This window comes from Hippocampus comes, unplaced genomic scaffold (assembly GCF_001891065.2).
Source record: "Hippocampus comes isolate QL1 unplaced genomic scaffold, H_comes_QL1_v1.1 scaffold42, whole genome shotgun sequence".
NCBI classification, from domain to species: domain Eukaryota; kingdom Metazoa; phylum Chordata; class Actinopteri; order Syngnathiformes; family Syngnathidae; genus Hippocampus; species Hippocampus comes.
The window spans coordinates 279,817-305,311 of record NW_017805107.1 but is presented as its reverse complement, the minus strand read 5'-3'; the positions used below and the strand labels follow the sequence as shown (position 1 = coordinate 305,311).

General features: G+C 41.3%; 1 long non-coding RNA gene across 1 annotated transcript; it reads left to right on the top strand.

Annotated features, from left to right (window-relative positions):
* Positions 1–299: 299 nt before the first annotated feature.
* LOC109513159 (uncharacterized) lies at positions 300–11,398 on the top strand. The gene is made up of 4 exons (XR_002167670.1): positions 300–350; positions 453–534; positions 8,481–8,727; positions 10,527–11,398. It is a non-coding gene; the product is annotated as an uncharacterized LOC109513159 (long non-coding RNA).
* Positions 11,399–25,495: the final 14,097 nt, after the last annotated feature.

Here is a 25,495-nt window from a genome sequence, read left to right as displayed (position 1 = left end):
TGTAATTATTACATTTTGAGATTTTTTTGCTCAAATAAGACATTTTTCTCATTTTTTTCTTTCTTATCTCTCCACGTTTGAACTTTCAATGTTGCTTTGTGTTGCCTTTTTAAGATGGCGTCGTGGTTTTCTATGAATGCACGTTTGTTTGTTTGTTTTTTTTCCCCATCCACCGAAATCCGAACAGATGCACGCAGGACAACAAAAAAAGCCTCCACAGTACATATTTTTATTCTGAATAAAAAAAGTGTATAATAAACTTTCAAATGATCTTTCGGTAATCATTTGCATTGTGTTTTTCCTTGCAGGACGGCGTGCGTGCGGCAGCCCGGGCTGCATTTTCTCAAGAAGTAAGTAAACTATTATTATTAGCTGTGATGTTGCTCCCTCACAGTAGCCGTTAACAATGTGGCTAACGAGTCCCCATTAAAGGATGAAAGTGTTCTCAACAGGTACGAGAGGACACTGCTGCTTGGGAGCCGTGAATGCTCACTCCTCTCTCAAGAAAGAAAAAGGAAAAGAGGCTCTCAGGAGGTAAAAGAACCAACCCCTCCACACCTCCTCTAAAAAAAAGAAAATGAAGAAAGGCTTGTGGCTTGTTTGGAAATGAAGAAACTTGGAGAAGTCATAGCAAATACTGTCGAAAAAAATCCAATTGTGTCGGGAAAAGGTTTCACACACCAACTGTCCACCTTTAATCAATATTTTTTTTTCTACTCTATTTTACTCTTTGGTGACGGTGTGGGTCAACCCGATTGATGTCAAACCCCAAATATCTAAATGTAATTGTAAAATTCAATTTGTGTTTTTCTCTAAGCATCCTGTTATGTTGGAAATCAAATTGACCTGTTTAAGAATGAAAAAAAAACAGCTTCTGTTTTTTTTTCTTTTTATTATATATACATTTTAAAATATTTTGGTGAGGGACTAAAAGACTATCAGAATTTTTTTTTTCTCTTCAATACAGGTCATGTTGACCCTTTTTTGTGTACCAAAGATAACGGAATAGTATTAACATAAAAACTTAATCATAAAATGCATCATAATTTGTGCATGGATCAAATTTTCCCTTTTAATGCCTAATTGTAGTTAAAAGCAAATGTAAGGCTAATTAGTGGTGCTGTGTGCAATTACAGCTTTTGTGAGCAGACTCTCTGCCGCCGCAGGGTTTTTTTTTTTTTTTTGCCCCCCCTTTTCTCTCTGTCTTGCAGCAGGACTTTTCCCCACTGAAAGGCTTCACGCTCGGATTAGCCGTGGCTCAATTGTGGAGAAAAAGTTCCTGCTAACTCGCGACATTTCTTTCACGCGTCTTCTCTTCTTCTGTTGTAATCCATGAAAACAAGATAATGCACAAAAACGTGCCTTTAGCACCAAAAATAAACAAACTCACCATTATAAAAATGCGAAATTCTGTTTTTTTAAAACTGGAAATAAATGGACAAAAGCAGCAGAATGTAAATAAAAACGATATGACAGTTTGTCAAATGAATTTATCTTTTTGTGCTTGTCTGCACAAGTTTTGCCAATGTTATCAGCAGTTTCTGCTCAAGAATAGCTTGAGGTATTTTGAGTGTAAATCCGTCCAAAGCTGCCAGACGCATATACGCACACACACACACACACACACACACACACACACGCATACGCATGTACGCAGCATATGCTAAATACAGATAAGAGTATTCCTAATAGATCTGCAAAAAAAAAAAAAAGTCTAGTCGCAGCGCAGCTCAATGGATGTGCTTTGAATGTAGTTGATAAGTTGGCTTAAGCTTGAATGCTGTAGCCCGATGCAACATTGTGCAACTGGGGCCCGCTCCATCACAAAACTCGCCTTCCAGTAAAGACCCCCTTTCTGGGGGGGCAGGAGAGGGGGGGATTAGAGAAAAGCCTTCCAGATCAGCTCATGTCTTACTATAATTTATGATTAGAAAGGGAGGAAAAAGCAGCGCGTCTGAAAATATATTTTTTTGCCTTTATTTATCTATTTTGTTCCGGTAGAAAAGCGAAAGTAGGGCCAGGGGGTGTTTGCTCACATTTTGTCCAGTTTTACTTTTTTTAAGCCTCTTAGTATTGGATAAATTCATAACACATCTAATTTTATCGCCATTTTTGAAGCTGATGAGGTGAAAACTTATTAGATTGATTGAATTATAGCTAGCTAGCTAGCAAGCTAGCTAGATATAGACAGACAGACAAACCCACTGGAATCATTGTATATATTTCTTTATTCGTCAAAATGTTTGTATTTAAAAAAAAAAGTAATTGACTTGACTTTTAGAGTACATTTATTTAAAAAAAAAGAAATCCTTTTTTTTTCTTCTGTGCTTTATGAAAGTTTCCGGGGTGCTGTCGGTGAGTCAGGAGGGCATCTCTTGGCTGCCTCCTTAATAAGCTGCTTGTGCGGGCCTCTACTGTAATATATTGCAGCAATAAAGCAATTCCAAAGCCAGCCTGGCCTTTTGACCGGCGCTGAGAGTGTGGAAAGCAGCAGGCCCACCTCTGCTAACTAGGCTGCCTCTCTAATATGAGATACCTGTCCCTGGCTTTTCACAAGGTGGGGGAAGGGTAGAGCAGGGAGGGGGGTGAGGCTTAGCGCTTGATATTTTCATTTGGTCCCCGCAAGATGCCACCGTGCCGCTTTAATCTCGTGTTTGACGTCGGAGCGCTCTGTTCATGAAAAGTCAGACTCAACTTTGACCCGAGGGGAGGTGCCGTCATAGAAAAATGACAGTGGTGGGTGGGAGAGAGATTGGCCTGCCAAAGTCTTTCCCGTGGCCTTCTTAATCAGGTGGGACCCTTCCCTCTTAACCACGGAGATGTACTCTCCCCATCCCAGCTGCGACTTTCATTCCAAGTGGGCTCAGATATCCGTAGATGAAGACACAGGGCGGACATCTTCAAAGGAGGCAGGAGATGCTGCTTAGTTTTTCAAATTGATTAATAAAAATGAAAAATTTGCAAAATGCCTCACTTTGCAGGACCCTACAAAAAAAAAACATTTTTTTTCTAAATATTGAAAATATATTTAAAAATATATTTATTATACTTATTAAAAAATATCTGATTTATTCTTAAGAGGCAGGGCAAGGCTGCGTGAGCATCTGGCTGGGAGCTGTGGTCAACAACAGCTCCCGCGTGACTCTGCTCATTGTGTTTGCATTTTACGGTTGCCCCAGCGTTCAATAAATGGGTGAAAGGTGCATCGGTGACTGGAGCTGTCTTTCGCACATTTGAGTGATTACCAGGCTTGACACAGATTTGATCAGGGAAATTGGATCGGCAGATATTTAGCATTTTGTGCAAAATGGATGATCGGGTGCAGTGTTATAATGTGGCGATTGAGCAATGATGTCATTGCAAAGGAAGACATGAGGGCAAACACACAATCTCGTTCATTCCAAGGATCTTCTGTGAAGCCATCGTTAATAGTTTCTTAGCGCGGATTTTTTTCCCATTACTTGTAAATAATCTTTCGAGGGCTTTTTTGTTGTTGTTGGTTTTTTTTTTGGCGGGGCAAGTGTTTCCCCTGTCCCCCGTGTATTATACATGTATATTAATCAGCATTTTGGATGAATTTTTGGGGTTCACTGTTTTTTTTTTTTTTGCCTATACTGGACTTGGGCATCTTCTGATCGGATCTGTGATCGGTTCTCTTATTTATTTAAGGTTGTTTAGTGTCAGCAGAATTCAAGCAAATCTAGAATTGATCACGGGGACGAAAATGATCGTTTTCCACTGGCAACGCACTGACCTCAAGTCATTTTCCAGTGTAAATGTGCATGTGTTCACCGCTAATGACTTCCTCGCGATATCGCTGCTGCTGCTGCTGCTTCTTCTTCTTCTTGGTGTTTTCCAATGCGGTTGTTGTGACGCGCGGCACACAAACAAGCCACTTCCCCACCGCCCGCTGATTGACGGGCAGGATCAATTGCTCCCCATCGCATCCGTGTCAGTCTATTAGGGCGCCGGCCGCTCTAATGATAGGCTGCTCTCCAGCAGATTATAGAGCGGAGGCAACAAAGACTCGCCCGCTTGCCCGGCTATCATTGAGCAAAGCCTCATTTTCACTCACGGCGGCTAAACACACACGCACAGATTACAATGTGGAGGTTCATATGGAATCGTCTACTCGTCTTTAATGGGGAATGAATTATTAATATGGTCGCATTAGTGAGAGACGGTTATGTTTCCTCGCTTTTACAAGGAGGGAAATAATGATTTGATCCTCTTCTGGTTTTGCAAGCGTGCTCACTTGCAAAGACATTCTCAAAGTGTTATCGTTGTGTATTGATGATGGTAACATGCACAGTATACGTTTAAAAACACAGCAAAAAGTTTTTCCGTGTCGTGCATTTTATTTATTTTTTGGGGAGTGAAATAAGTCATTGACTCCCCGACAAATCAGCTAAAATTCTGTTTCCCAGAGATTGGCTGGTGCCCGTGTAACCAATTACTTCTCACAGTTGTTCTTGGAATCTCTGTAATGAGATAAAAGAGCTATCGGGGTCAATACCGTCGACCTGCACAAGGCTGGAATGGGTTCGAAAAACATCAGCACAAGCCTTGCTGAGAAGCGAACTATTACTACCGGCAATCATTTTCTTCAAAGTGGAGGACACACAAAATGACCATTTGCCCTCGGCGCGTGGTCCCAAGGTCTCCTGGGGTCAGGATGATCCTGAGAAAGAAAAGGGAGCAGCCTCCAAAGATATCTCGAACGGGAGTCTTTCAAGAAAGGCGCTTTGGCACGTCCTGCAAACCGTTGCCACAGTTGGTGATGAGATTGATTTGCAAAACTCTTGACGGAAACTGAAAGTCCACTTCAACTTTCTCGGCTATCGCTTGGAATTGGATCAATGTGCTTCTTGAGACACTTGGGGCCATCTCGATTGTTCTCGCTGAGGAAAGGTTTTCATCCAAGGTTTTCGGTGGCCCCTCAACATTTGCAGCGCTTTGCTGTTTGGGTCCCACTCGCATTTGTTCCGCCACCAAACGCAGCGGTTGAGGTGATGCCGTATTGCTCGACTTTGGGTTTCATTGGACCGCAGCACTTTTTTCCCCGAGCCTTCTTGGAGTTATTTAGATGTTCACTGTCAAACTTAAGGCATGCCTGTAAAAAGTTTCATGAGCAGGGAAAAACCGCCCGTTGTATAAATACAACCTGTGGGAGCCAAAAATTGGTTTGAGGTGCAGGGGGATCCAAGACTTATTTCACTCAAATGCGCAACTTGCGTGTTTTTCTGCATTTTTGACTGATGTCAATGACTGTTCGTTTCTTTGCAAGTGAGCAATCTTACAAATTCAGCAGGGGATCAAATAATTATTTCCGGTGTGTGTGTGTGCGTGCGTGCGTGCGTGCGTGCATGTGTGCGTGTGTGTGTGTGTGTGTGTGTGTGTGTGTCATGATAAAAGCCTTTCCCCTGTTGGCACATATTGGAAGTCATCAAAACAACAGGTGTTTCCTTAAAGAGCCCTCCCCACCCCCTGCCCCCCCCAACCACACACACACACACACACACACACACACACACACACACACTCCTCTCTGTGTAATTGTAGTTGTCAAGTGAACCCAACACGGGCCCGCTCGCTGCCAACATGACTGCGGTCCAAACCAAGAAGTGCCAATAACGTTTAACCGGTGTTCCTCCGTTTTTACACTCCATCAAAGTTGGATTGAATTCATTGAAAAAAAAAAAAAAAAAAAAAAACAATTCGACTTCCGGCAATCGGCGTTCCCTTCGCGTTGACCTGGCGCACGCCGCATTCAATTACCTGTGGTAAAAATTGGATTATGGGTGGGGGGGATGTGGCGCACATCAACTGAGTCCCTCGCCCTAAGTGGCGCTGTTGTGTCGCGTCGGAGTTGGAAAAAGATGACACGAGAACTCGAGGCGAGACAAAAAGACGAGGGGTTGGGGGGGGCAGCTAATGAGACTGGTTAGCGATTCAAATTTATGGAAATGTTATTAATTACAGGCACCTATCTCTCACGGCGGCCATTTGGCGCTAAAGGTAATTACGGGTGACAGTGACAGACACGGAACAAGCCAAGGCGATCAAAGAAAACAGAGGAAAGTTGCGCGGCAAAGCGGGCCCGGCCGCGGGCTAGCGAGCCTCATTAAAGTCCCACTGTGTTGATCACCAATTAACCTGCTTTGTTTTTGTGCTTTTGATGCCAAGCCGACACTCCCCTCAGCTCGCGGCCCCCAATGGAGGGGGAGGGGGGCGGGGGGGCCGTGAGTCGTAGGTGACCCGGTCCCGAGTGGTGCCCGATGGCGAGGCCAGAAGCGTTGATTGCTCCTTCTCGCAGGAAAGGAGTGACTGACAGCTTGGCGTTGGCCAGCCTCAGCGGGGAATAATTAAAGATGATATTTCGGTGAGCGTCATGTGCTGAGGAGATGGATTGACACAAACTGATTGTCTCATTTGCAGCCCTCTAGAATGAAATTAGAATATTTCAAAAGGGACGCTGATTGGATAAGAATCACGTTGGGCTAACACAAATATCTCAGGCGTAACATATTTCATAATGAATCTCACAATCTCGGTGAAATTTCCAAACTCGATATCTTTTAACAAAACTTTTTCCCCCCCCCCAACTCGCATAAATTATTGTTTAAACCAGGGGTGTCAAACTCATTTTCGTCGCGGGCCAATTTGGAGTTACACCTTCCCTCGGAGGGCCGTTATGACAGTGAAACCACAAAATTATCACTTGTACACAATAAATTAATAGATTACTAGTTTTGAAATAAAACAAGTTCGGTGCTTTCTACCATCTTTATTACTGATTTGTTTTACTGTTTGTTTTATATGTTAAATTGCTCCATGTACAGCACTTTGTATGCAGTGATGGCTGTTTGAAAGTGCTCTATAAATACAGTTGAGTTGAGAATTATAATAGTGTGTTCAATTATTGTCCAAGTGGGTATAAACAGGCTCACAAAATTATTGCAAAATGTCAACGTTATGTATCACACATGACAAGTTGATATTTCGGTCCAGATTTTAGCAAGTTGACACACATGATTTACTTTCGCGGGCCACATAAAAGGACCTGGCGGGCCGGATCTGGCCCCCGGGCCTTGAGTTTGACACCTGTGGTTTAAACCAACACCGTACAACTCTATATTTCAAACTTTTCTTTTATTACCCTTACAAATAATCAGCTGCAGATGATTTCAGTTAAATAAATAAATAAATGCACCGAAAGCAGTCATTGTACGTAGACCTGCGGCCAAGACTCTTCCGCTAATAACCCAGGCTAAACTTAACCCCTTGCCGACATTCAAATTTTGTTTCTCGGTCAAACGATATCACTTCAGCATACTTCCTTGAGACCAATAGATCTTCCGACAAGGATTTGGCACCATCTTTTGCATCTTCGGACATTCAAAATGAGCGCCACAAAAAAAAAAAAAAAAGCCAATCGGTGAGTTTTGCCAGTGAATAGGTTGCACCAAAAACAAAAACAAAAAAAGCTCACATTGAATAGACTGCCCGGAACGCGTTTGTTAGAAGTGTGTCGTGTGGCAGATGAGCAAGGCAGCAATGACTTGACTTCCGTCACTTGGTGACTTCGTCTGGGCAGGCGTCTCATTTGAACTTTTTCATTTTTTTGTGCATCTGGGGGACTCCCAGTTGCTCAACGTATGACGAGCACCGATGACATCATCACAGTTAGATCCTCATCGCGAGAGAAATTTGATCAAGCTAATTATTTTTGAGCAGCTCGCACGCGACAGCCTCGCTGGCAACAACTCCAGTTCTTTATCAAAGCAACAAAACAACATGCTCAAAATGGAACAACCGTCGCACTTTTGTTTGTCTCGCGTCACCCACGTCAATCATTTGCCTGCTGTGTTCATAAAACGGTCAAAATTGACTTCCCGACTGATGATGTCACAGAATGCCACTGCAAAGTTCAGGCGTTTTTTTTTCTTTCTTTCTTTCTTTCCCCACACCAATGACGATATGAAAGTGCTTTAATTGACTGGGGCTCAGAGAGGAAGATTAGCGCTTGGATGGAGATGAATAGGTGAGAAAATCTCCGGGCTGATTAGACGCCAACAAAATGGGTGGCCGCTCTCAACTTTTATTATGCTGCGATGGAGGTCATATTTAAAATGAGAGATTAGCCGCTCCTCACAATATTGGTGGATTATCAGCTACCTTGCTACCCTGGCTTCGGGTCGATAAGAGTTTGACTGCATTTCAAATTAATTTTCCTCAGCTTTACAGCCTCCTATCTTGTTATTGATCATGCCGTTAATCCATAACCAAGCTCATCCTTTCCCCTGCGGAACGAGCGGGTGGGGATGGGGAAGAAAAAAAAAAAAAAGGCTCAACGTGGGGAGGACCGACTAAGAACTCGAGTAGACGTACAAGTTCCTCCTTCAGTCCTCGCATTGATTTCCATGACAGCGGGAGCTCGTCACACCTCGGCTCCTTTATCTGTTTGTCTTCTCCAACAGAGGGACCTCCGCTGCGGGTGAAATGTAGCCCGTGACCCTCGACCCTCGGGGTCCGGCATTTGTCTCCAGTGCAGTGACCACAAACAACCCCTGGTTTTGCTGTAAATGTCAGCGCGGCGCCGTCTCCGCCCTCTCGCCTGTGAAGCACAATGCTGCGCTCAAGCTGCACTAATGGGACACTTTGATGGCAGCGCCATCATCACTTGTCCTGTTTGCTTGATAGCCGCGCATCCACTTGCTGTCTCTGGTGAGCTGTCTTTCTGTGCACCATGTCCTTGTGACACACAAAAATAAAACATACACATATATATATATATATATATATTTTTTTTTTTCTGGGGGGGGTGGTGGGGGGATAGCACAAATGTTCACAGGTCTAAAGTTGATGTCACCAGGTCAATTTAATTTAAAATCAATGTATATTAGAATTTATTTAATATACAATACTAAGTGTATTTTTTTTAAAAATATATCCCAAAAATATATACTGTTTTTTTTCCATTCTTTCCTCCTCTATTTGCTTCCAAACGTTTTTTTTTTTTAAATGAAAACATGTCGTGATTTTTAAACATTTTTAATTTTTTTTTTTTTTTTTTTTTTTTTGGGGTGGTAATCTGTTTACTTAATGACTTAAACCAGTTTAATGGAGGACAACCGGGTAAACGAAACAATAAATGAACGTCAAGGCACATTTGCACATTGTTCACTTGGGTTTTCTTTCGTTTACCCCTTTCATGTACTCGAGAACCAGATAAACTGTCCACTGTCGTAACCGCTGTCCCCGAAAGGGTTAAACCTCCAGAAAATAATGATAAAATGAAACACTATGTTTCATTTACTTGATGTTGGACTCCCGAAATATATATTTCAGTTATTTTAGCTGACGCAGTAACATTTGTCCTTGAAGAAACAATGATATCACTCATCATTGACCCCCCCTCCCCCCAAGATGATGAGAGGCTTAAACTATTAACACGGGTCAGTGTGACTGGCAACACAATTTGGATGATGAATAAATAGCAAATCTTTTTCAAGAGAAATGTGGACAGAAGGGGTGAGGAACTTCCGGCACGCGGGTCATATCTTGTCTCTAAGATGATTGCCCTGCAATGCAATTCTGAAAACAGACAAAACCACAGAGATAATGTTAGTTAAAAAAAAAAATTAAAAAAAGACTACAAGCCATTAACCCATATCAGCATGTTTTTTTGTAGCATCATAATAATAATTAGGACCCACAGAGGACCTTTGTTTTTTGGTTTTGATTTTTTTTTTTTTTTTTTTTTTTAAGTAAAATGGCCACTGGATAAAAAAGACACTTCTGCTGTAAATACTGCTGTTGAGGTGCAATTAGTTGGAAATTATACCCGCAAACAAAGAAATAAATAAACGGCCCAAACACACCTTTTGAAAAACTGGCAATGGCCACTGATGCAGAGCAAAAGGTTCCTCATCTCTGCAGTAAATGCAATTAGCGTGCAATTAGTCGCATCTGATATGAACGAAAAAGCACAATGGATGTCAAATTGCTACTAAATAAACCTTTAATTTTTTTTTTTTTTTTTTAATGCTTAACCCTTTCAGGGACAGCGATTACGACAGTGGACGGCCCATCATCTGATCAGGTTGCAGGTTATCATTATTGGTGCATGAAAGGGTGAAATGGCATCGGTTTGGGACCCTTCCATTCTGTTAAGTCAAAGATTTGAACTTTTTTTTTTTTTTTTTATAAACTGTCCGTGCTGGTCCGGTTGTCAGTTGTTGTGATTCATGGTGGGAAGACATTGTTTGCAATGCATCCAATTTTGAAGCACCGTCTCTCACACCCCCTTCCCCCACATCCCCACCCGGCCCTCTCTCCTACAAACACCCACACACACACACACACACACACACACACACACACACACACACACACACACACACACACACACACACACACACGTTCCGTCATCGGCGGGCCTCCCGAGGTCGACGTCTGTGCGTTGGGACTCCATTGTTGCCCACCGCTGGATAATGCCCTTATTAATTGTACCTCTTTGTAAGGTGTCAGCTGCAGCGTCCAATTGAGATGGATGGATCTCTGGAGTGCGCTCGCTCTTGCCGCACAGCCTGCAACAGCGAGCGGCCGCCGGGCCGCGGCGCAGCGCATCACCCAACCGCTCAGATAAATGCATTTGTTTTTGTTAGTCCATTGAAAAAAACATCATTTTATCCATTGATTGTTTTGCGCGCGTCCTGTAGTTAATTAGGTGCATTGAGGTCTCTGAGGTGATCAACAGCATTGACATCAAATCCTTTCCCTCTCATTAAAGGAAACAAAGTCATTCCAGTTCAGTGATGCACGTTCTTCCCGGCCGACGCTGGTTTTGAGCTGCACTCTGGATGGCTTGGTCCTCCTGGGAAACAAACGTTCAGGTCTGATGGGAAACACGCTCAAACTCGTTTTGTTGTTGTTGTTAGGTGAATGAATGCTTTTTGTTTATGCGATTGATGGTGTTTACCTGTTGGTGGTGAATCAAGTTGTATGATTTTGTTTTTGCGTTAATGTTATAGATTCACCTTCGTTTCAAACACTGAAATTTGGATTTAGATGGATTGGATCATTTTTAGGGAAAAAAACAAAAATCTACATTTCAGGTGCAGACTTCCAATGTCCATATTTGGTCAATGTCATATTTTTTTTCCACAAATGAATGCGACTGAGCAGTCCCCATGTGGGTCTGTTATTTTATTTTATTATACTTTTTTTCTTACTAATTCTAACCTAAAATGTTGAAATTGGCTTGAGAACTTCAACCATGCAAAGTTTGATTACTCCCCCCAATAGATGCTGTGTATTAATTTTGGGAGAAAAACACCAATGACACACTTAGACACTGATTATCAAATGTCTTTTCCTTTTTTTTTTCTTCTAACTCTTCAGGTTTTGGATATTTTCATTTGTTTGCTCTCTAAAGCTTGGAGAATACCGAATTTACCATGCCTTGTGATTTGTAGCTGTTGTGTCGAGAAAGAAATCCATCTTAATGCTTATTTCATAAATATTACCAAATACATTACTACCGGTACATTTATTATTATTATTATTATTGTCAGTCTCCTTCCCCTTTCCTCATGTACGCTCCTCATTGTATCACTTGAGGTGAGGTCACATACTCGATAAATTTGGAACAGTGTACAGTTGGCGCATTAAGCTGTGGGTCAAATTGACCCATTTGAAAATCAAAAGGGAAAAGAATATTTCAAGAAAAATATGATACTCATATTCAGTTTTCCTTTTTTTATTTTTGATCTCTAAATTAAAATGAGATTGCATTTATTATATGTTTTGATAATCAAGCAGACTGGGTTACTGTTATGTTTTGGGTCAGAATGACCCGCTTGAAAATCTTTTTTTCGTCTTCTTCTTAATGAGGTTATATTTATTCTGCTTACCTTATTTTTCTTTTTTTTCTTCTATTTTTAAACTGGACGAATGCTTCATTTTAGAAAGATTTTTTATTTTTTTTTTTGGAACCATTAAAAAATCGAATTGGCATTTTGTTTCATTGAATTTTTTAAAGATGAAACAGAACGGTTCACGTTGACCCCCGTGAACAGTGTTGTCAAGCAACAAACGAAACAAACATGAAATACAATCTGTGTGCTTCGAATGACCAAGTTTCCTGAACTGTCACATTATTTTCTTGAGCGAGCAAGCATTGACTGCACAGGCAGACAAGCGAAGCGAGAGAATGAGACCGAAAAAAAGAAATAAAAATAAAAATACTGAACATGAAATGATCCATGCCCCCTCAGATCGCATTGAAGAGAGGCTCTGCACATTTTGAAAGTGTCAATTGTTTTTTTTGTTTTTTTTAGTCTCTTCAAGTGTGGCTGGAATGTTTGAATTCCGGCATTAAAGTGCAGCGCCCGCTGAGTTAAATTACGGTCTCGCGGGGGCCCGCCGGGTGGGAGTAATCAATAAGAATACACGAGGGCGCCGTGTAGGGCGTCTGCTCTGAGCAGCGGGGACGCCGCCGCCCCTTAGCCTGTCCCCCCACCCCACGCCCTCCAGCAGGTTAGATAAATATGATCGTGAAACGGGGGGCACGCTGGATTATATGATATCAATGTGGAATCGGCCAAGTGCTATTACACTCTCCTGGCCCACTGTGAGTACTATTGACAAGGTTGGCTTTGAACGTTGCTCTCTTTACTCACCTCGGCCCGCCTTCCCTCCTCCCTCCCTTCCTTCCCCGTCGTGCAAGCACCACAGCGGGACTCGGGATCCACGGCTGGATTTGCACTGAATGTCCAAGGGCCCAATTCCCATTTTATTCCTCGATCCCATTTTTTTCCCCTCTGTCTACATTTGTGGCAGGTTTCCCCATATGGATGTGATCGCATATATAAGCTTCAACACCAGGCCCGGTCAACACGGATGTATGCAATTATCCATAAAAATCCAAATAGTTAAGGGTATGGAGCATTTTCTGTCAAGTTTGCGACACAGAAGCCATGCTGTGATCGTAACGTTTTTTTTTTGTTTTTTTTTTAATCAACCTACAGCGTTGGTTCAGTGGATTCCATCTGACACCGCAGTGCACTTCCTTGCCTGCCAATTAGCCGCCGTGCAGCTCGCCGCTTGCTCATACAGTAACCTCATAGCGCTGATGCACTCGCACTATTGATTGACTTTGGTGGCACTGGAGGGCACGGGGAGGTGAAACCTAAAAGGCCATTATCGGCATCCTCTTCGGATGGACCCGAGACGGCCTTTCTGGCAGGTCGCAACCTCCCCCTGGCCTTTGTGTAAGCAACCCCCTTCTCCGGCGTCATGATCACGCTTGCGTTAAACGACGCGCGGCTCAAGAAAGATGCTTCACGTTGATGTCTCACATGTGAATAATCTCGCCATCAAATGACATTCGACCGCGGGCGAGACTCCAGCTCGTCGCCAAATACGTCCATTGAAAAGCATCTCCGAGTCGCTGTTTTCTTCACGCAGAGACAACCAAACCTCGCAAACTTGGATGCAAATTCAAACCTGTTCTAGCCTATCACTAATTCACGAGATATTTATCATAAGGTTTACTTTCCACACACAAAAAGCGCCATTCTTCATTACAAAGGGACGATATCGCTGTCGTCAGGCGGAATCCTCCAAAATCACCACTTTTCAGGAATCCCCAAAAACGTCACATTTGGTCAACGTCGTCAGTGAGTGCAAGCCATTTTTTAGATTGGTCAATAATTTGTAAAAAAAAAAAAAAAAAATGACCCACACACGTGTGGACTGACCAGTGTAAGGAGTTGTGGAAAAAAAAATGTCATTAAAATATGACATGAAACAAATTGTGACATAGGCGGTGTCAGGCCAACGAGAGCGAAGAAACGTTTCCCTCACAGGCTTCAAAACTTACTAAAATCCAATCTTAAACACACACAAAAAAAACAAAAAAACAGAAAATGTGTGCATTGTATGGTCACATGCATGTGCCTTTAAGAGGCGGAGCCTGGAGGGTGGAGCTGCCATTTTTGGTCAGCGAGTCTGCATGAATGTTTCTCTGTGTTTTACTGTTTTCTTGGCGTTCAATAAACAGATGGAAATTGCATCATTGACTGCGGCTCTTCTTTCCCACATGCCAAGGCATTACCTAAGTATACTGTAAAAACCCATTTCAAACAAAAATGTTTCCTGAAAATAAATTTTGTGGGAACGACAATTATTTCTGGAACTAAAACCTTTCTACGCCATATATCCAAAAAAAAAAAAAAGTACGGCTCTAATTGCCTTCAGTTTTGATGACAGATCCATTAATTGACATAATAATATAAGCAAAACGCAGTCTCTTGAGTTGGAATTTAAATTGGATTGTTTTATGTGTTTTTGAAAGGCTCCAATAACGTGTGTCAAGTCGTTAAGGGCCTCAACATGCCCTAACAGGCATCAATTTCTGCTTGTGAAGTGCTTCCTGCTTGAAATGAATAGTATGAATTTTAGAGGTCCCCCAACACAAGTCCCACCCAAAATTCACTCAGTAGCGCCCCCTGGAAAGTTAAAAAAATTAAATAATCCATGACATGACTAGACTGCTCACAAGCATATACTGTATTCTCTCTGTTCCAAACTACAACTTTATTTAATTCATGGCGTTTAGTTGGGGATATTCTCGGCTTCTTCTTGCTCTGAATTAGGCGGCATCTCTTCTATTAGTGCTCAGTGCTGCCCAGCATGTTGTGGCACAATGTGGTATTGCACTGAAGGCGCGCAACCCGAAAATAAATCCAGACTGTAAAAGGAAATCAAAACTGGGGCAAAAGATAGGAAAAGTCTTGTGGAGATGATATTTTCATTCTGTGGATCAATCCAATCCAGAAATGATGTTTTTTTTTTTGTGGTGACGTGACTGTCACAAGCTCATTTGCATAAGGTCAGAGTCGAGCCTCCTGATTAAAGTTTGGCGCCTTGTCCCGTCTCTTAGCAACGCTACATTTCACCGTGCGCATTTCCAGCGCTCCTTGTGGGCACTTATCTCTTGCTCTCGTCTATAATGAAATGCCAACCGACTCGCCGAGGCGACGACGAGTGCGTGGATTTGCTGGCAATCAATACGGACACGTTGCCGCCTCTTCTACTCGCATGTTGTGCATGTGAAGAAGTGTGCCCAAAAGAGAGTGAAACCAACAGGTAATTGGAGACACCTGCCAAACAAGACGGGGGTTGAGAGGTGCAAAGGTGGCCAGCGATTAAAAAAAAAAAAAAAAAATGAGGTGGGGGGGGGCTTTTTGAAAAATAAAAGGATTTGATATTTTGAGGGAAGAAAAGACTGTAAGGTCACATTTAGGACAATCGTGACTGCCACAAAGACAAGATGAGCTCCAAGTGTTGTTGATGTTGTTGTTGGCAACTGGAGCAAAGTCATCACCCATCCCATAATTAACGCCCCCCACCACTACCTACCCATGATGAGGATGATGACTTGCATCATTTTGCTCTGAAAGCAAGGGTCAAAGGTGCAACTTGGATACATTTAGCACATTGTCCCCACATCAGCAGGTTCTCTTCTGCAACGCTCGTGTTTTGCTCGGCGATTCCCCCCCCCCCTCCATGTCTGTAGTATATATTTATATTTGTAAGGTTTTAATTTATTAAAAAAAAAACCATGCCACAGGGCTATTTACATGAAAGTGGACAAGGGGGTGAAAGGTGGCCCGAGGATAAAAAAAAAAAAAAAAAAATGAGGTGGGTGGGGGCTTTTTGAAGAATAAAAGGATTTGATATTTTGAGGGAAGAAAAGACTGTAAGGTCACATTTAGGACAATCGTGACTGCCACAAAGACAAGATGAGCTCCAAGTGTTGTTGATGTTGTTGTTGGCAACTGGAGCAAAGTCATCACCCATCCCATAATTAACGCCCCCCACCACTACCTACCCATGATGAGGATGATGACTTGCATCATTTTGCTCTGAAAGCAAGGGTCAAAGGTGCAACTTGGATACATTTAGCACATTGTCACCACATCAGCAGGTTCTCTTCTGCAACGCTCGTGTTTTGCTCGGCGATTCCCCCCCCCCTCCATGTCTGTAGTATATATTTATATTTGTAAGGTTTTAATTTATTAAAAAAAAAACCATGCCACAGGGCTATTTACATGAAAGTGGACATTGGAAAAGTATCACTTAGATCTAGTTAGCATAATCTAAAAAGTCTGATTATTACATCGTCTTAGAGCTTCATGAAGTTGCAGAGTTTATATCAAAATATAATATGTATCCAAATTTAGGTAAAAAAAAATTCTGCCTTTTTAGTTGACAACATGTCACACTGGTTGTTTCAATATTTCTTCATATTTTGTAACATTTGCAATATGTCTAGGCAACTCTTTTCCTTCTCTTGTGTGTGCGCGCGCACGTTTGCACGTGTGCGCGCGTGTGTGTGTTTCCTCCATGATTAAAATGTCACCAAAGGACTAATGATTGGCTTTTTAATAGTGACCCGATCCGCCCCCTTCTTGTGCGCCCACAGCGTGAAAGTCCACCCACGCAAAATGTTGGCCAGAACAAATCTTTTTCTGAACCTGATTGACTGCAGTGGCAGTGTGGAGGGGGCGGAGTCAGCAGCGCACAAGATTGGCCAATCACGTGTGACGACGAGGACAAGTGTTGTCATGTGACTCGGTGCTGCATCTTCTGGCGGTAAAAGCTTTGGAAGATATATAATTAATTTAGTTTTGTTACTTTTCGGAGGGGGTGGGGGGGGCTGCACTGGAACTCAACAATTCACAAAACTTTGATTCAGCGGATGCGTTACCCGTACCGATTTTGAGTTTGTTGAAAGGCTTCAAGCGGAAGATTCAGATCATCAACGACCTGACTGGCTAACATTGAGCATTGCTGCTAATACTCACACAAATTGAGCCAACTTTATTTTCAGTATTTGTGGAAGGTTGGTTGACAGCTTGACAAACAGCAGCCAGGCCATCATTTCATCGGTCCTATAGTGTACTCCCTGCAATCATATCAAAAACAGTTTTCGGGTTTGCTTTTGTTGGTCAAGCTAAAGGGAGGTCACGCTAATAATAGCCGAGGTCAGCGGCGGGAGCCAGCCAGTCTCCTAGTCACCATTCATTAGTGCTCACTTAATGACACACACACACAGTGCAACACAGGGGGAAATGCCAGACCATTGATGATGTCATCAACACATGACAGCAGTTGGACTGAAAATCTAGAGAGAATACAGTATACAGTATATGTTGTTGTACTGTTTTTCCTGTTACAATCTAGTGTGCTGTGTCGATGCCTCCTTTTGCTGCTACCGCTTTGTTTGTTTTGTTTGTTTGTTTGTTTGTTTGTTTGTTTCACCAACCACAGTGAATTAATCGGATGTAATCATTAGCTGTGTTAGCATGCCACCTGCCATGAATCCACTTTGTAGCAATAGCTATGCTAGCATACCCCTGTGAATGATGTATCGTTAACTACTTCATTGCAGGGGATACGTTTCAGACCTAATCACGTTTGGGGAAAGTCTGAAATATTGTATAGAGAGACCATGTGAAAAAAATCTGTCACATCGTTTTACCCATCCCACCTTTTTTAAGCATATTAAACCATGTTTAAACTTATTAAAACACTAAAAGTATTCTCAGCACCAGCTCTTACTCTCCCATTGTTAAAATATCACACTGAGGACACGAAAATAAAAAGACTTCCACATTCTTCCAAATAAGATTCAAAGTGTGCTAGCTTGAGGGTCAGGTTACTTTATCTGAGCACTTTACTGTGAAAATTGACACGTAAAATAATGCCATATGCCAAAATGCCATAGATGGACAAACACAAATTAGTATAGGGGATAAGAAACTTCCTACAACTGCTACTTTAACACTTACAGAGCTGCAACACAAATAAACAGAGCATACAACAATCGTACTCACATTTATATTCTCTGCTCTGTGGGGACAACAGATATTAATGTTTAAGAATGCTTATTATTTGTATGTTTTGTTTTACCCGAGTACAGTGGTTGATCTGGTGGACGACAGTATTCAGTTGGCTTCGTTTCAGAGCTTTTTGTGTTTACCTTGTTTGCTCTGAGTGCCACTCCGCCCCCACTGTCATATGGTGTTCCACAGGGTTCAATTTTGGGCGCCCTGCTGTTTTCATTTTTTTTACTGCCCATGGGTTCCATTTTGAGAAAGCATGGTATTTCCTTTCACTGCTATGCTGATGACCGTCAGATCTATGTCCCACGAAGCAAAAAGGACGTTTTTGCCTGGAGGCCACTTTTGTCCAGTCTGGATTAAATCAAAGCCTGCATGGCATAAAACTTCTGAACTTCAACGAAAGGAAAACAGAAGTTATGGAGTTTGGACGCAGTGGCCCTTGTTCATTCCAACCTGTTTACTTATTGAGTCCGCTTTGCAGAATTAGCCATGTTAGCGTAACGTTAAAAAGATGATGTAGTTTACTCAAATGCAGTTTTTGCGATGCACCTCGTACATTTAGCAACTATCCGTGCCACCAAAAACAGAAATTATCTCAAAGGTTTAAAGCCACACCACAATCCAAATCAAATTGCACAAGCATGCAGACACTATTTTGGATGTGATTAGCTGCGTACGCCATTCACAATGAAATACCACCCTTATTCAGTCAGTGGCCAACACAAAGAAGGCGACCGTCGTGCCGCATGTCTGATAATGACCACACTGATAACGCCTCTTCTTCTTTTATATGAGAGCAAAAAAAGATATTTGGTCAAGGAAATTGAGCATATATTACATGTGGCAGCATTTATCATGTTTTATTAAAAATACCCCTCATGGTTGGGTGTTTATATGATGTACCTGTATGGTCATGATACACCTAAAATGTATGTTATTATCAATGGTAGGCATACTCATCGCTATTGCAGCAGTGGAAAGTCTTGATAAAGAATACATAGGCAAACTTTTTGTGCTCACTGGCCACGTTTGAATTGGAAAGATGAGCCGCGCCATTCTTTGATGAAATAATATGTTTTAATGTGTATGTAAAAAGTTTTTTTTTTTAAATAATACATGCTCATTTTGAATTGTATTAATGATCAGTTTATTGTCACAAACCAATTATTTGAAGAAACTATTGTTTTTGATTTTATTTGAGAAATTGTTTGATTAACAAGGCAGTATTTTTTGTGTTTAAAAGAAATTAGAGCATCATTTAATGCAATAATATTAATAGAAAAAATGTGTGCTATCAAAAACATATCAAACCATTTTTGGGAAAACAAATATTTTGATAACGCAATGATTCTCATGTCAATTCTTTTTTATTTATAATTTAATTATGAAACAACAAATTATTCATTTTAAATAAATATGTAGAGTTTAAATATTTTAATAATAAATCAATAAGTCAATTTGAAACAAAAAATTAAGAAATACTGTACATTTTAATTAACATTTCTTAGAATATTATTGCAACAACTATTAGTTTACTTTTATAATACAATATTTGATGCTATTGTTCCATGATTACAATTAATATGTTGATTAACCAATTATTTAATGCAATGAAACAATGGAAAACGTATCCCAGTATTTATTTTTCTTCATTTTGTCTTCATACTTTTTATTTTATTATTTTCAATAACTGTGTTAACAAATGATGTCATTGGATAAATAAGTCGCTCGGCTATAAGAATGAAGCGGCCCATATGCGGCCCGCAAGCCGTGCTTTGCCTGAAGTGTATTTTTTGCTGTGATTACGTCCAGATGAGTGAAGCTGTCAGATGGATAATACGAGCTTTCAGTCGCGCGATGTGACACTTCTCCCCCATCCCGGCATGGCGGGGTCACGCCAAAATTGAAAGTGACAGTGGGAGCGGCATGTTCAACTGATTGGACCAAAAGCTGTCACTACCCAGATCAGAGCTCTTTAACACCACGCAACCCTCGGAGCCCAAGGCTTTCTTCTCAAAGTCCCGCTAAGAACCACAAGAGATGATGGCCTCACCAAAAAATTGCTACTTGGATTCTCATCTAGAGTTCTATCGACATTGAAAAGCTGGAGCATGTGATCAAGCCAAAAACAAATGTATTCGTCAAGATTAATTTGAACTGAGTCTGTGTTGTCAATGTCCCCCGTAATCACTGAGCTAATGCTAATGTCACAAAATTGTTTTTTTTTTCATTTATGCGTTGATTTGAATCTCTAATTGTTGAATCTACCTCGTAGCATTAGCCACATTGGCTGTGTTAGCATGAAGTTAAAAACAAGGACAAATATTCATGTCAACAAGCACAGAACATTGTGTTCCCTCTTGGAGCATTATCTATGTTAGCCATGTTAGCATGTCACCATAAACTAGTCTTAGACACATTCTCAGAATGATTAATAAGTATCGACATCTACAGTCTGGTGCTGTGCTAATTTAAACCAGTGATCTATCCAATTGCTTGCTTCCCACGCAGCATTAGCCACCTTAGCCGTGTTAGCGCACCAGAAAATACACAGATAAATTTGTGTATTCCCTCACCACAAAGGAAATTTAAAACACAACATTACTTGTGCAGTCTCCCTCCACTTTGTTTGACGTTGTGCGGCATATTTATCAAGCCTATACCGGCAATTGTGAACTATGACATCATATATCGTCCTGTTGAAATGATCATCTTCAGAAACGGTGAAGATCATCTCCGCAATGTTTTTTTTTTTCTCCATGAGCTGGAGGAACAGCTTGTGTCCCGCTGAGAACCCTCCAGCGAAATAATGAAGAGCAGCAGAGAGCTGAAGAGAAACCACCACTGTAGCAAATTTGAGGGGATTTGCGCCGAGATTTTGAGTGTGGCCAGCGGGAAGCACAGCACTGACAGATCAAGTGGCTTCACACAGTATAAGAAACAAGACCACGTTCACAGATCACCTTCAAAGATTTTATTCGTAGCTTTCGATGTTTTTGGTGGCACCTTGAGTTGTGAGTATCCCAATGCATCCGTTTTTTTAAGTTCTAAGAAGTCAATTGATTTAGTTTGCTTTGCTTTGTGTTGTGAGTCATAATTTGAGGTACAAGCATTTTTTTTAATGGGGCAGTTAAGGTACACACACAGGATATAAATGGAACAACATGACACCAGTTCCTGTTGCCACTCACTCGGCCACACCTCTTAAAAGCACATTTCAAAGAATACAAAATACAATAGATTGTGTTTCATTTTCTTTTTATACAATACAGTTCAATTTATCATTGATGGTGTTGTGTTGTGGGCGCGGTCTGGGATGAAATAATGGCATTTCAATTGTGAAAAATTATTGGAATATGTTGAGTTAGGAGATGGCGACACGGTGGTCGACTGGTTAGCACGTTCGCCTCAGAGGTCATGGGTTCGATTCTGGAGTTTGCTATATATGTTATAGTCCATACCAAACATTTATTAATGAGAGCATTACGCAATTGGAAAAAAAAATAAGACATTCCATATTTTTTTTTCATAGTATGAAAAATTGAATAAAAAAAAAAAAACTACAGAACACGAGAGTGATGACTCAACATTCCATATAATATGACATATTAGTCATTCAGTAAAAGGGAGAAACGTTCCAATTCATCCAAATCCTGCTTGTTGTTCTGCCGTTTATGTTGGAAAAGAGCCAAAAACGAACTTCACTGCAGCTCTTTGTGCCGCTTTCATTCCCTTGGAAGAAAATACGAGAGAATGTCGCAGGTTTTCCACATTTGAATGTAAGTTTGATTCATCACTCATGTTTGCACGTGTGAAGGCCGCAGGTCCTCCGAGTCTCCCGACACATCTTCTGCCTTCCTTCACTGATCTCAGCTCCAAATGCAGCAAAGTGTGACGTGTTGTTTTCTTCTTCTCCTTTTGTTTCTTTGGTCTGGAAGGAGTCTCTGCCCCGCTCCCCCCACCCCCGACAGCTGCACATCTCTTTATTCCTCTCCGGCACTTCGTTTATTGCAAAAGCTCTCAGATTCACACCTCTGCAAGTGTTTATTAAGTGCATACCCGCGTGGCAGAGTGCACCTCAAGGGCTTGGAGAAAGCGCGGGGAGGAAAAACATGCATCGATGTCACATGGATTACGTATGCTGCTTCCAAAGTTGCGGTAAAATTTACTTTTACTGCATTCGAGACACACGGGGGGGAGGGGGGGGGGTTGTAATTAAACGGGCATGTTAGACACTAAAACAATTGCATTTGAACACACCGATGGCATATATGATGGATATAAAAAGTCTACACACCCCTTTTATTTGCCAGGTTTTTGTAATATGGACAATGGGATCATTGAAGATTTGAGCACTATTACAACTCAATTGGGGATTAAAATAAAAAAATAAAAAAAAGCAAAACCTGTGCACATCCTCATAACTTGGAATGCGGCTATGTTCAAAATGAACTAATCAGATTCAAAATCAATGAAAATGGGAGCGAGCACACACATGCCACCATTCAAAGCACCTCTGATTGACCTCACATAAAGTTCTGATGTTCTAGTAGGCTTTTCCTGACAGTTTTATAGTGCCTTCTTCCAGCACAAGTTGTGGTTCGCAGAGAGCTTGTTCAAATGTATAAATCAGAGGAACAAAATAATTTACAAGCCATTAAATCTTATAATAGAAGAAAGGAAAGATAGTCATCAAGTGATAAATGTGACGCAAAGTACCAACAACTGGACATCCTTCCATCATTAATGAAAAGATAAAAAGAAAATTGGTCAGGTTGCCTGTCAAGAGGCAAAGAGCAACCTTAAAGGAGCTGCAGGAATTTCTGGCCAGTACTGGCTGTTTCGCTTTTCAGAAACCCGATCATTTGAATCAGGTGTGTTGGGCAAGATATGTACGATGTGCATTTTAATTTCTGTAGCCATGACTGCGGAGTGTCTGATAAACAATGCCTTCTCAGCCACGTTGCTTGCTTGCCATCGTGTGAAAGTCATAATTTTGATTTGACGCTTACAGTAAGAAGGAAACCTTCTTTCTTAAAGACAGATTCTGCGCTTTGAACTCAGATCAACTGTAAATGTGCTCTTGAAAAATAATTATGACCGAGCATCAGGGGATCGAATGTGAAAATGGCAGGAAAGTTCCAGGTATCAAAATTTTCCCCTCCATGTGGCATAGCCGGAGGGTGACCAAGCAGGCTATGGCCACCGCTGGCCAAAACTTTGCCCCGCCCCCTAAACGCTTTTGAAATGATTTAGCTTTGTTTTATGACCAAATAAGTGTCCTTTGAGGGCGTGTCGACTTCTTATGTACACAGGAAGTGACTGTGAATGCAATGACCTGCTAAAAACACATAAAAACAATTGCATTTGAACACAGCACACTCGGGTTACCTGCTGGACTGTGATTTGTGCAAGCAGCAGCAGCAGCAGCAGCAGCAGCAGCCCTCCACTGACTGGCTGGCTGTTGCTCCGTGCGAGCACGCATGCATGCAGAAGGCTCCTATCATTAGATCGGATGGCAAAGTCTTTATGCAAAGTGTTTTGCATAATTACATTGCAAAGCCACGAGAGCCACCCTCGCATTTGCTGGGTCACAAAACCTGGACAATTGGCGCGTTATTGTCGGCCGCGCCGCCACGCAGTCCACAAGCACGATGGTCGACCGGCAGGAAAGAAAAAAATAACAAAAAGGAGACAACAACAACAACAAACTCAAGCGTCGCCAATTGTTCGCCTTTACGTTCGCATTCAGAAAAAGTAAAAGGACAACAAAACGGGTTTTTTTTTCTTTGCGCGCCAGGCGCTTCACAAAGTGCGGAAATGAAGCAACGGCAAACTTTGAAACGTCATTTCGCATTCTTCATTCAAAAAAGAAATGCAGACATGAAGGATACAAACGCAACATTTCAGTGTTGTTAACTTCAACGTAAAAAAAAAAAAACACCCCACGAAGTGGTTCTCATTTTGATGTGAAAAATGCAGATAAAAAGAAATTGACATTTTCTTTGAATTCGCAAACTGAGACGTTTTCTGCAGCAACAATTTTCTTCGTTGATTTGCCAGATTGAAATGACCTTCAGCAAAAACCGCAGCCGTTGCTGAATTTTGCAGACTTGAAACTGACATTTGACTGAAATTTGAGCCACAATTAAAGACTTGGGATGATTTGCTTCATTTTGATCAAAGGTCCTATCGTAAAGAAATGCAGACGTCATGCCGACAACATTGAAAGTGTCATTCTAATTTAACTGTATTCCTTGTTTGATTTCCTTCATTTTTATGCCAGCTGCTTAACCGATTTCAGCCAAATGTGCAGGCACGATGCCGAAATTTACACACGTAAAATGTCAATTGTTTTCTGACATTCACTGCCTTATTTTGTTCATATATTTTCATACAATGACAATATTTCGTAGAATGGCGACATTTACCGACGCAAAGCACATTTTATTCTCGTTGCCTCTCATAACACTCATTTGTTTTTTTTTTCTTCATTTTTATTTCCTGGATTGAAATTATACGAGAGGAGAATGCACACAGTTCTGAAATTAGCCGACGTTGTTATTTAAAAAAAATCTCAATTGTGGCTCGTGGAATAATTTCGCTTCTAGTGGATTCAACCAATTATTAACACACACAGTCAGGAAAATAAACGCCAGTTGTGAGGGGGGAAATGCCTAAGCGAGAAAAAAAATACTGTTTTGAGGACAACTTTTCGATCCACCGTCGTCTTCATCGACACGGTGAACAAAAATTGAACTCATGAATTGCATATAAACGAATCAAGGTTTCAAGCAAGAATGAATTGCGATTCACTGTCTTTATAAAATAACAGAACGAAAGCATCGAAACTAGTCGGGATGAACTCGTGCACGTTTTATGACAAATAGTTGGCACCCTATATGCAACATTTGGCAAGTTCAGGTGCAGGTCAATAAATAAAAATATGGCAGCAAAGTTTACTTATTTGGATAGTTCAGTTACAAAAAAATATAAATCTAAATATTTTTGAATGAAACACATATTTCACACGGCCAATTCTGACCGAAAGATTAGAAATAATGTTGATGTACTGTAATTTTTTTGAGGTGGTGAATTTGAGGTTTCGTTGACTGTAAGCTAAAATGTGCATAATTGTAACAAACAATTCGAAATGTTTGAACTATTGAACTAGATTCCGTTTACCCACCATGCATTCGATATTTTAAACTAATTATTTCAGTCACTCAATGTGTCTTTTTAAAAAAAAAAAATACCCGAGCAAATGGCTTTCAATGGAAGACAACTTATCTGAGAAGGATTTCCTTCACACTTTTCGTTTTATAAATTAGTTTTGGTTTTTCTAAAAATGATAAACACAACAATTTCTTCCAGTTATGACTTAAAAAAAATAAAGACAGGAAGGAAGCGTGTGAAGGAGCGAGCAGGCAACCGAGGTGAAAGGTGCTGAAGAGCGCCCTCTGCAGCAGACTGCTGGTACTGCACAAGCTTGACACAGCCGCCCCTGCGCCGCCGCCGCGCTTGTCTTCCCGGCCGCCGGTCATTAGTGGAGCAGGGCCCGGCGCCACTCACCGGGT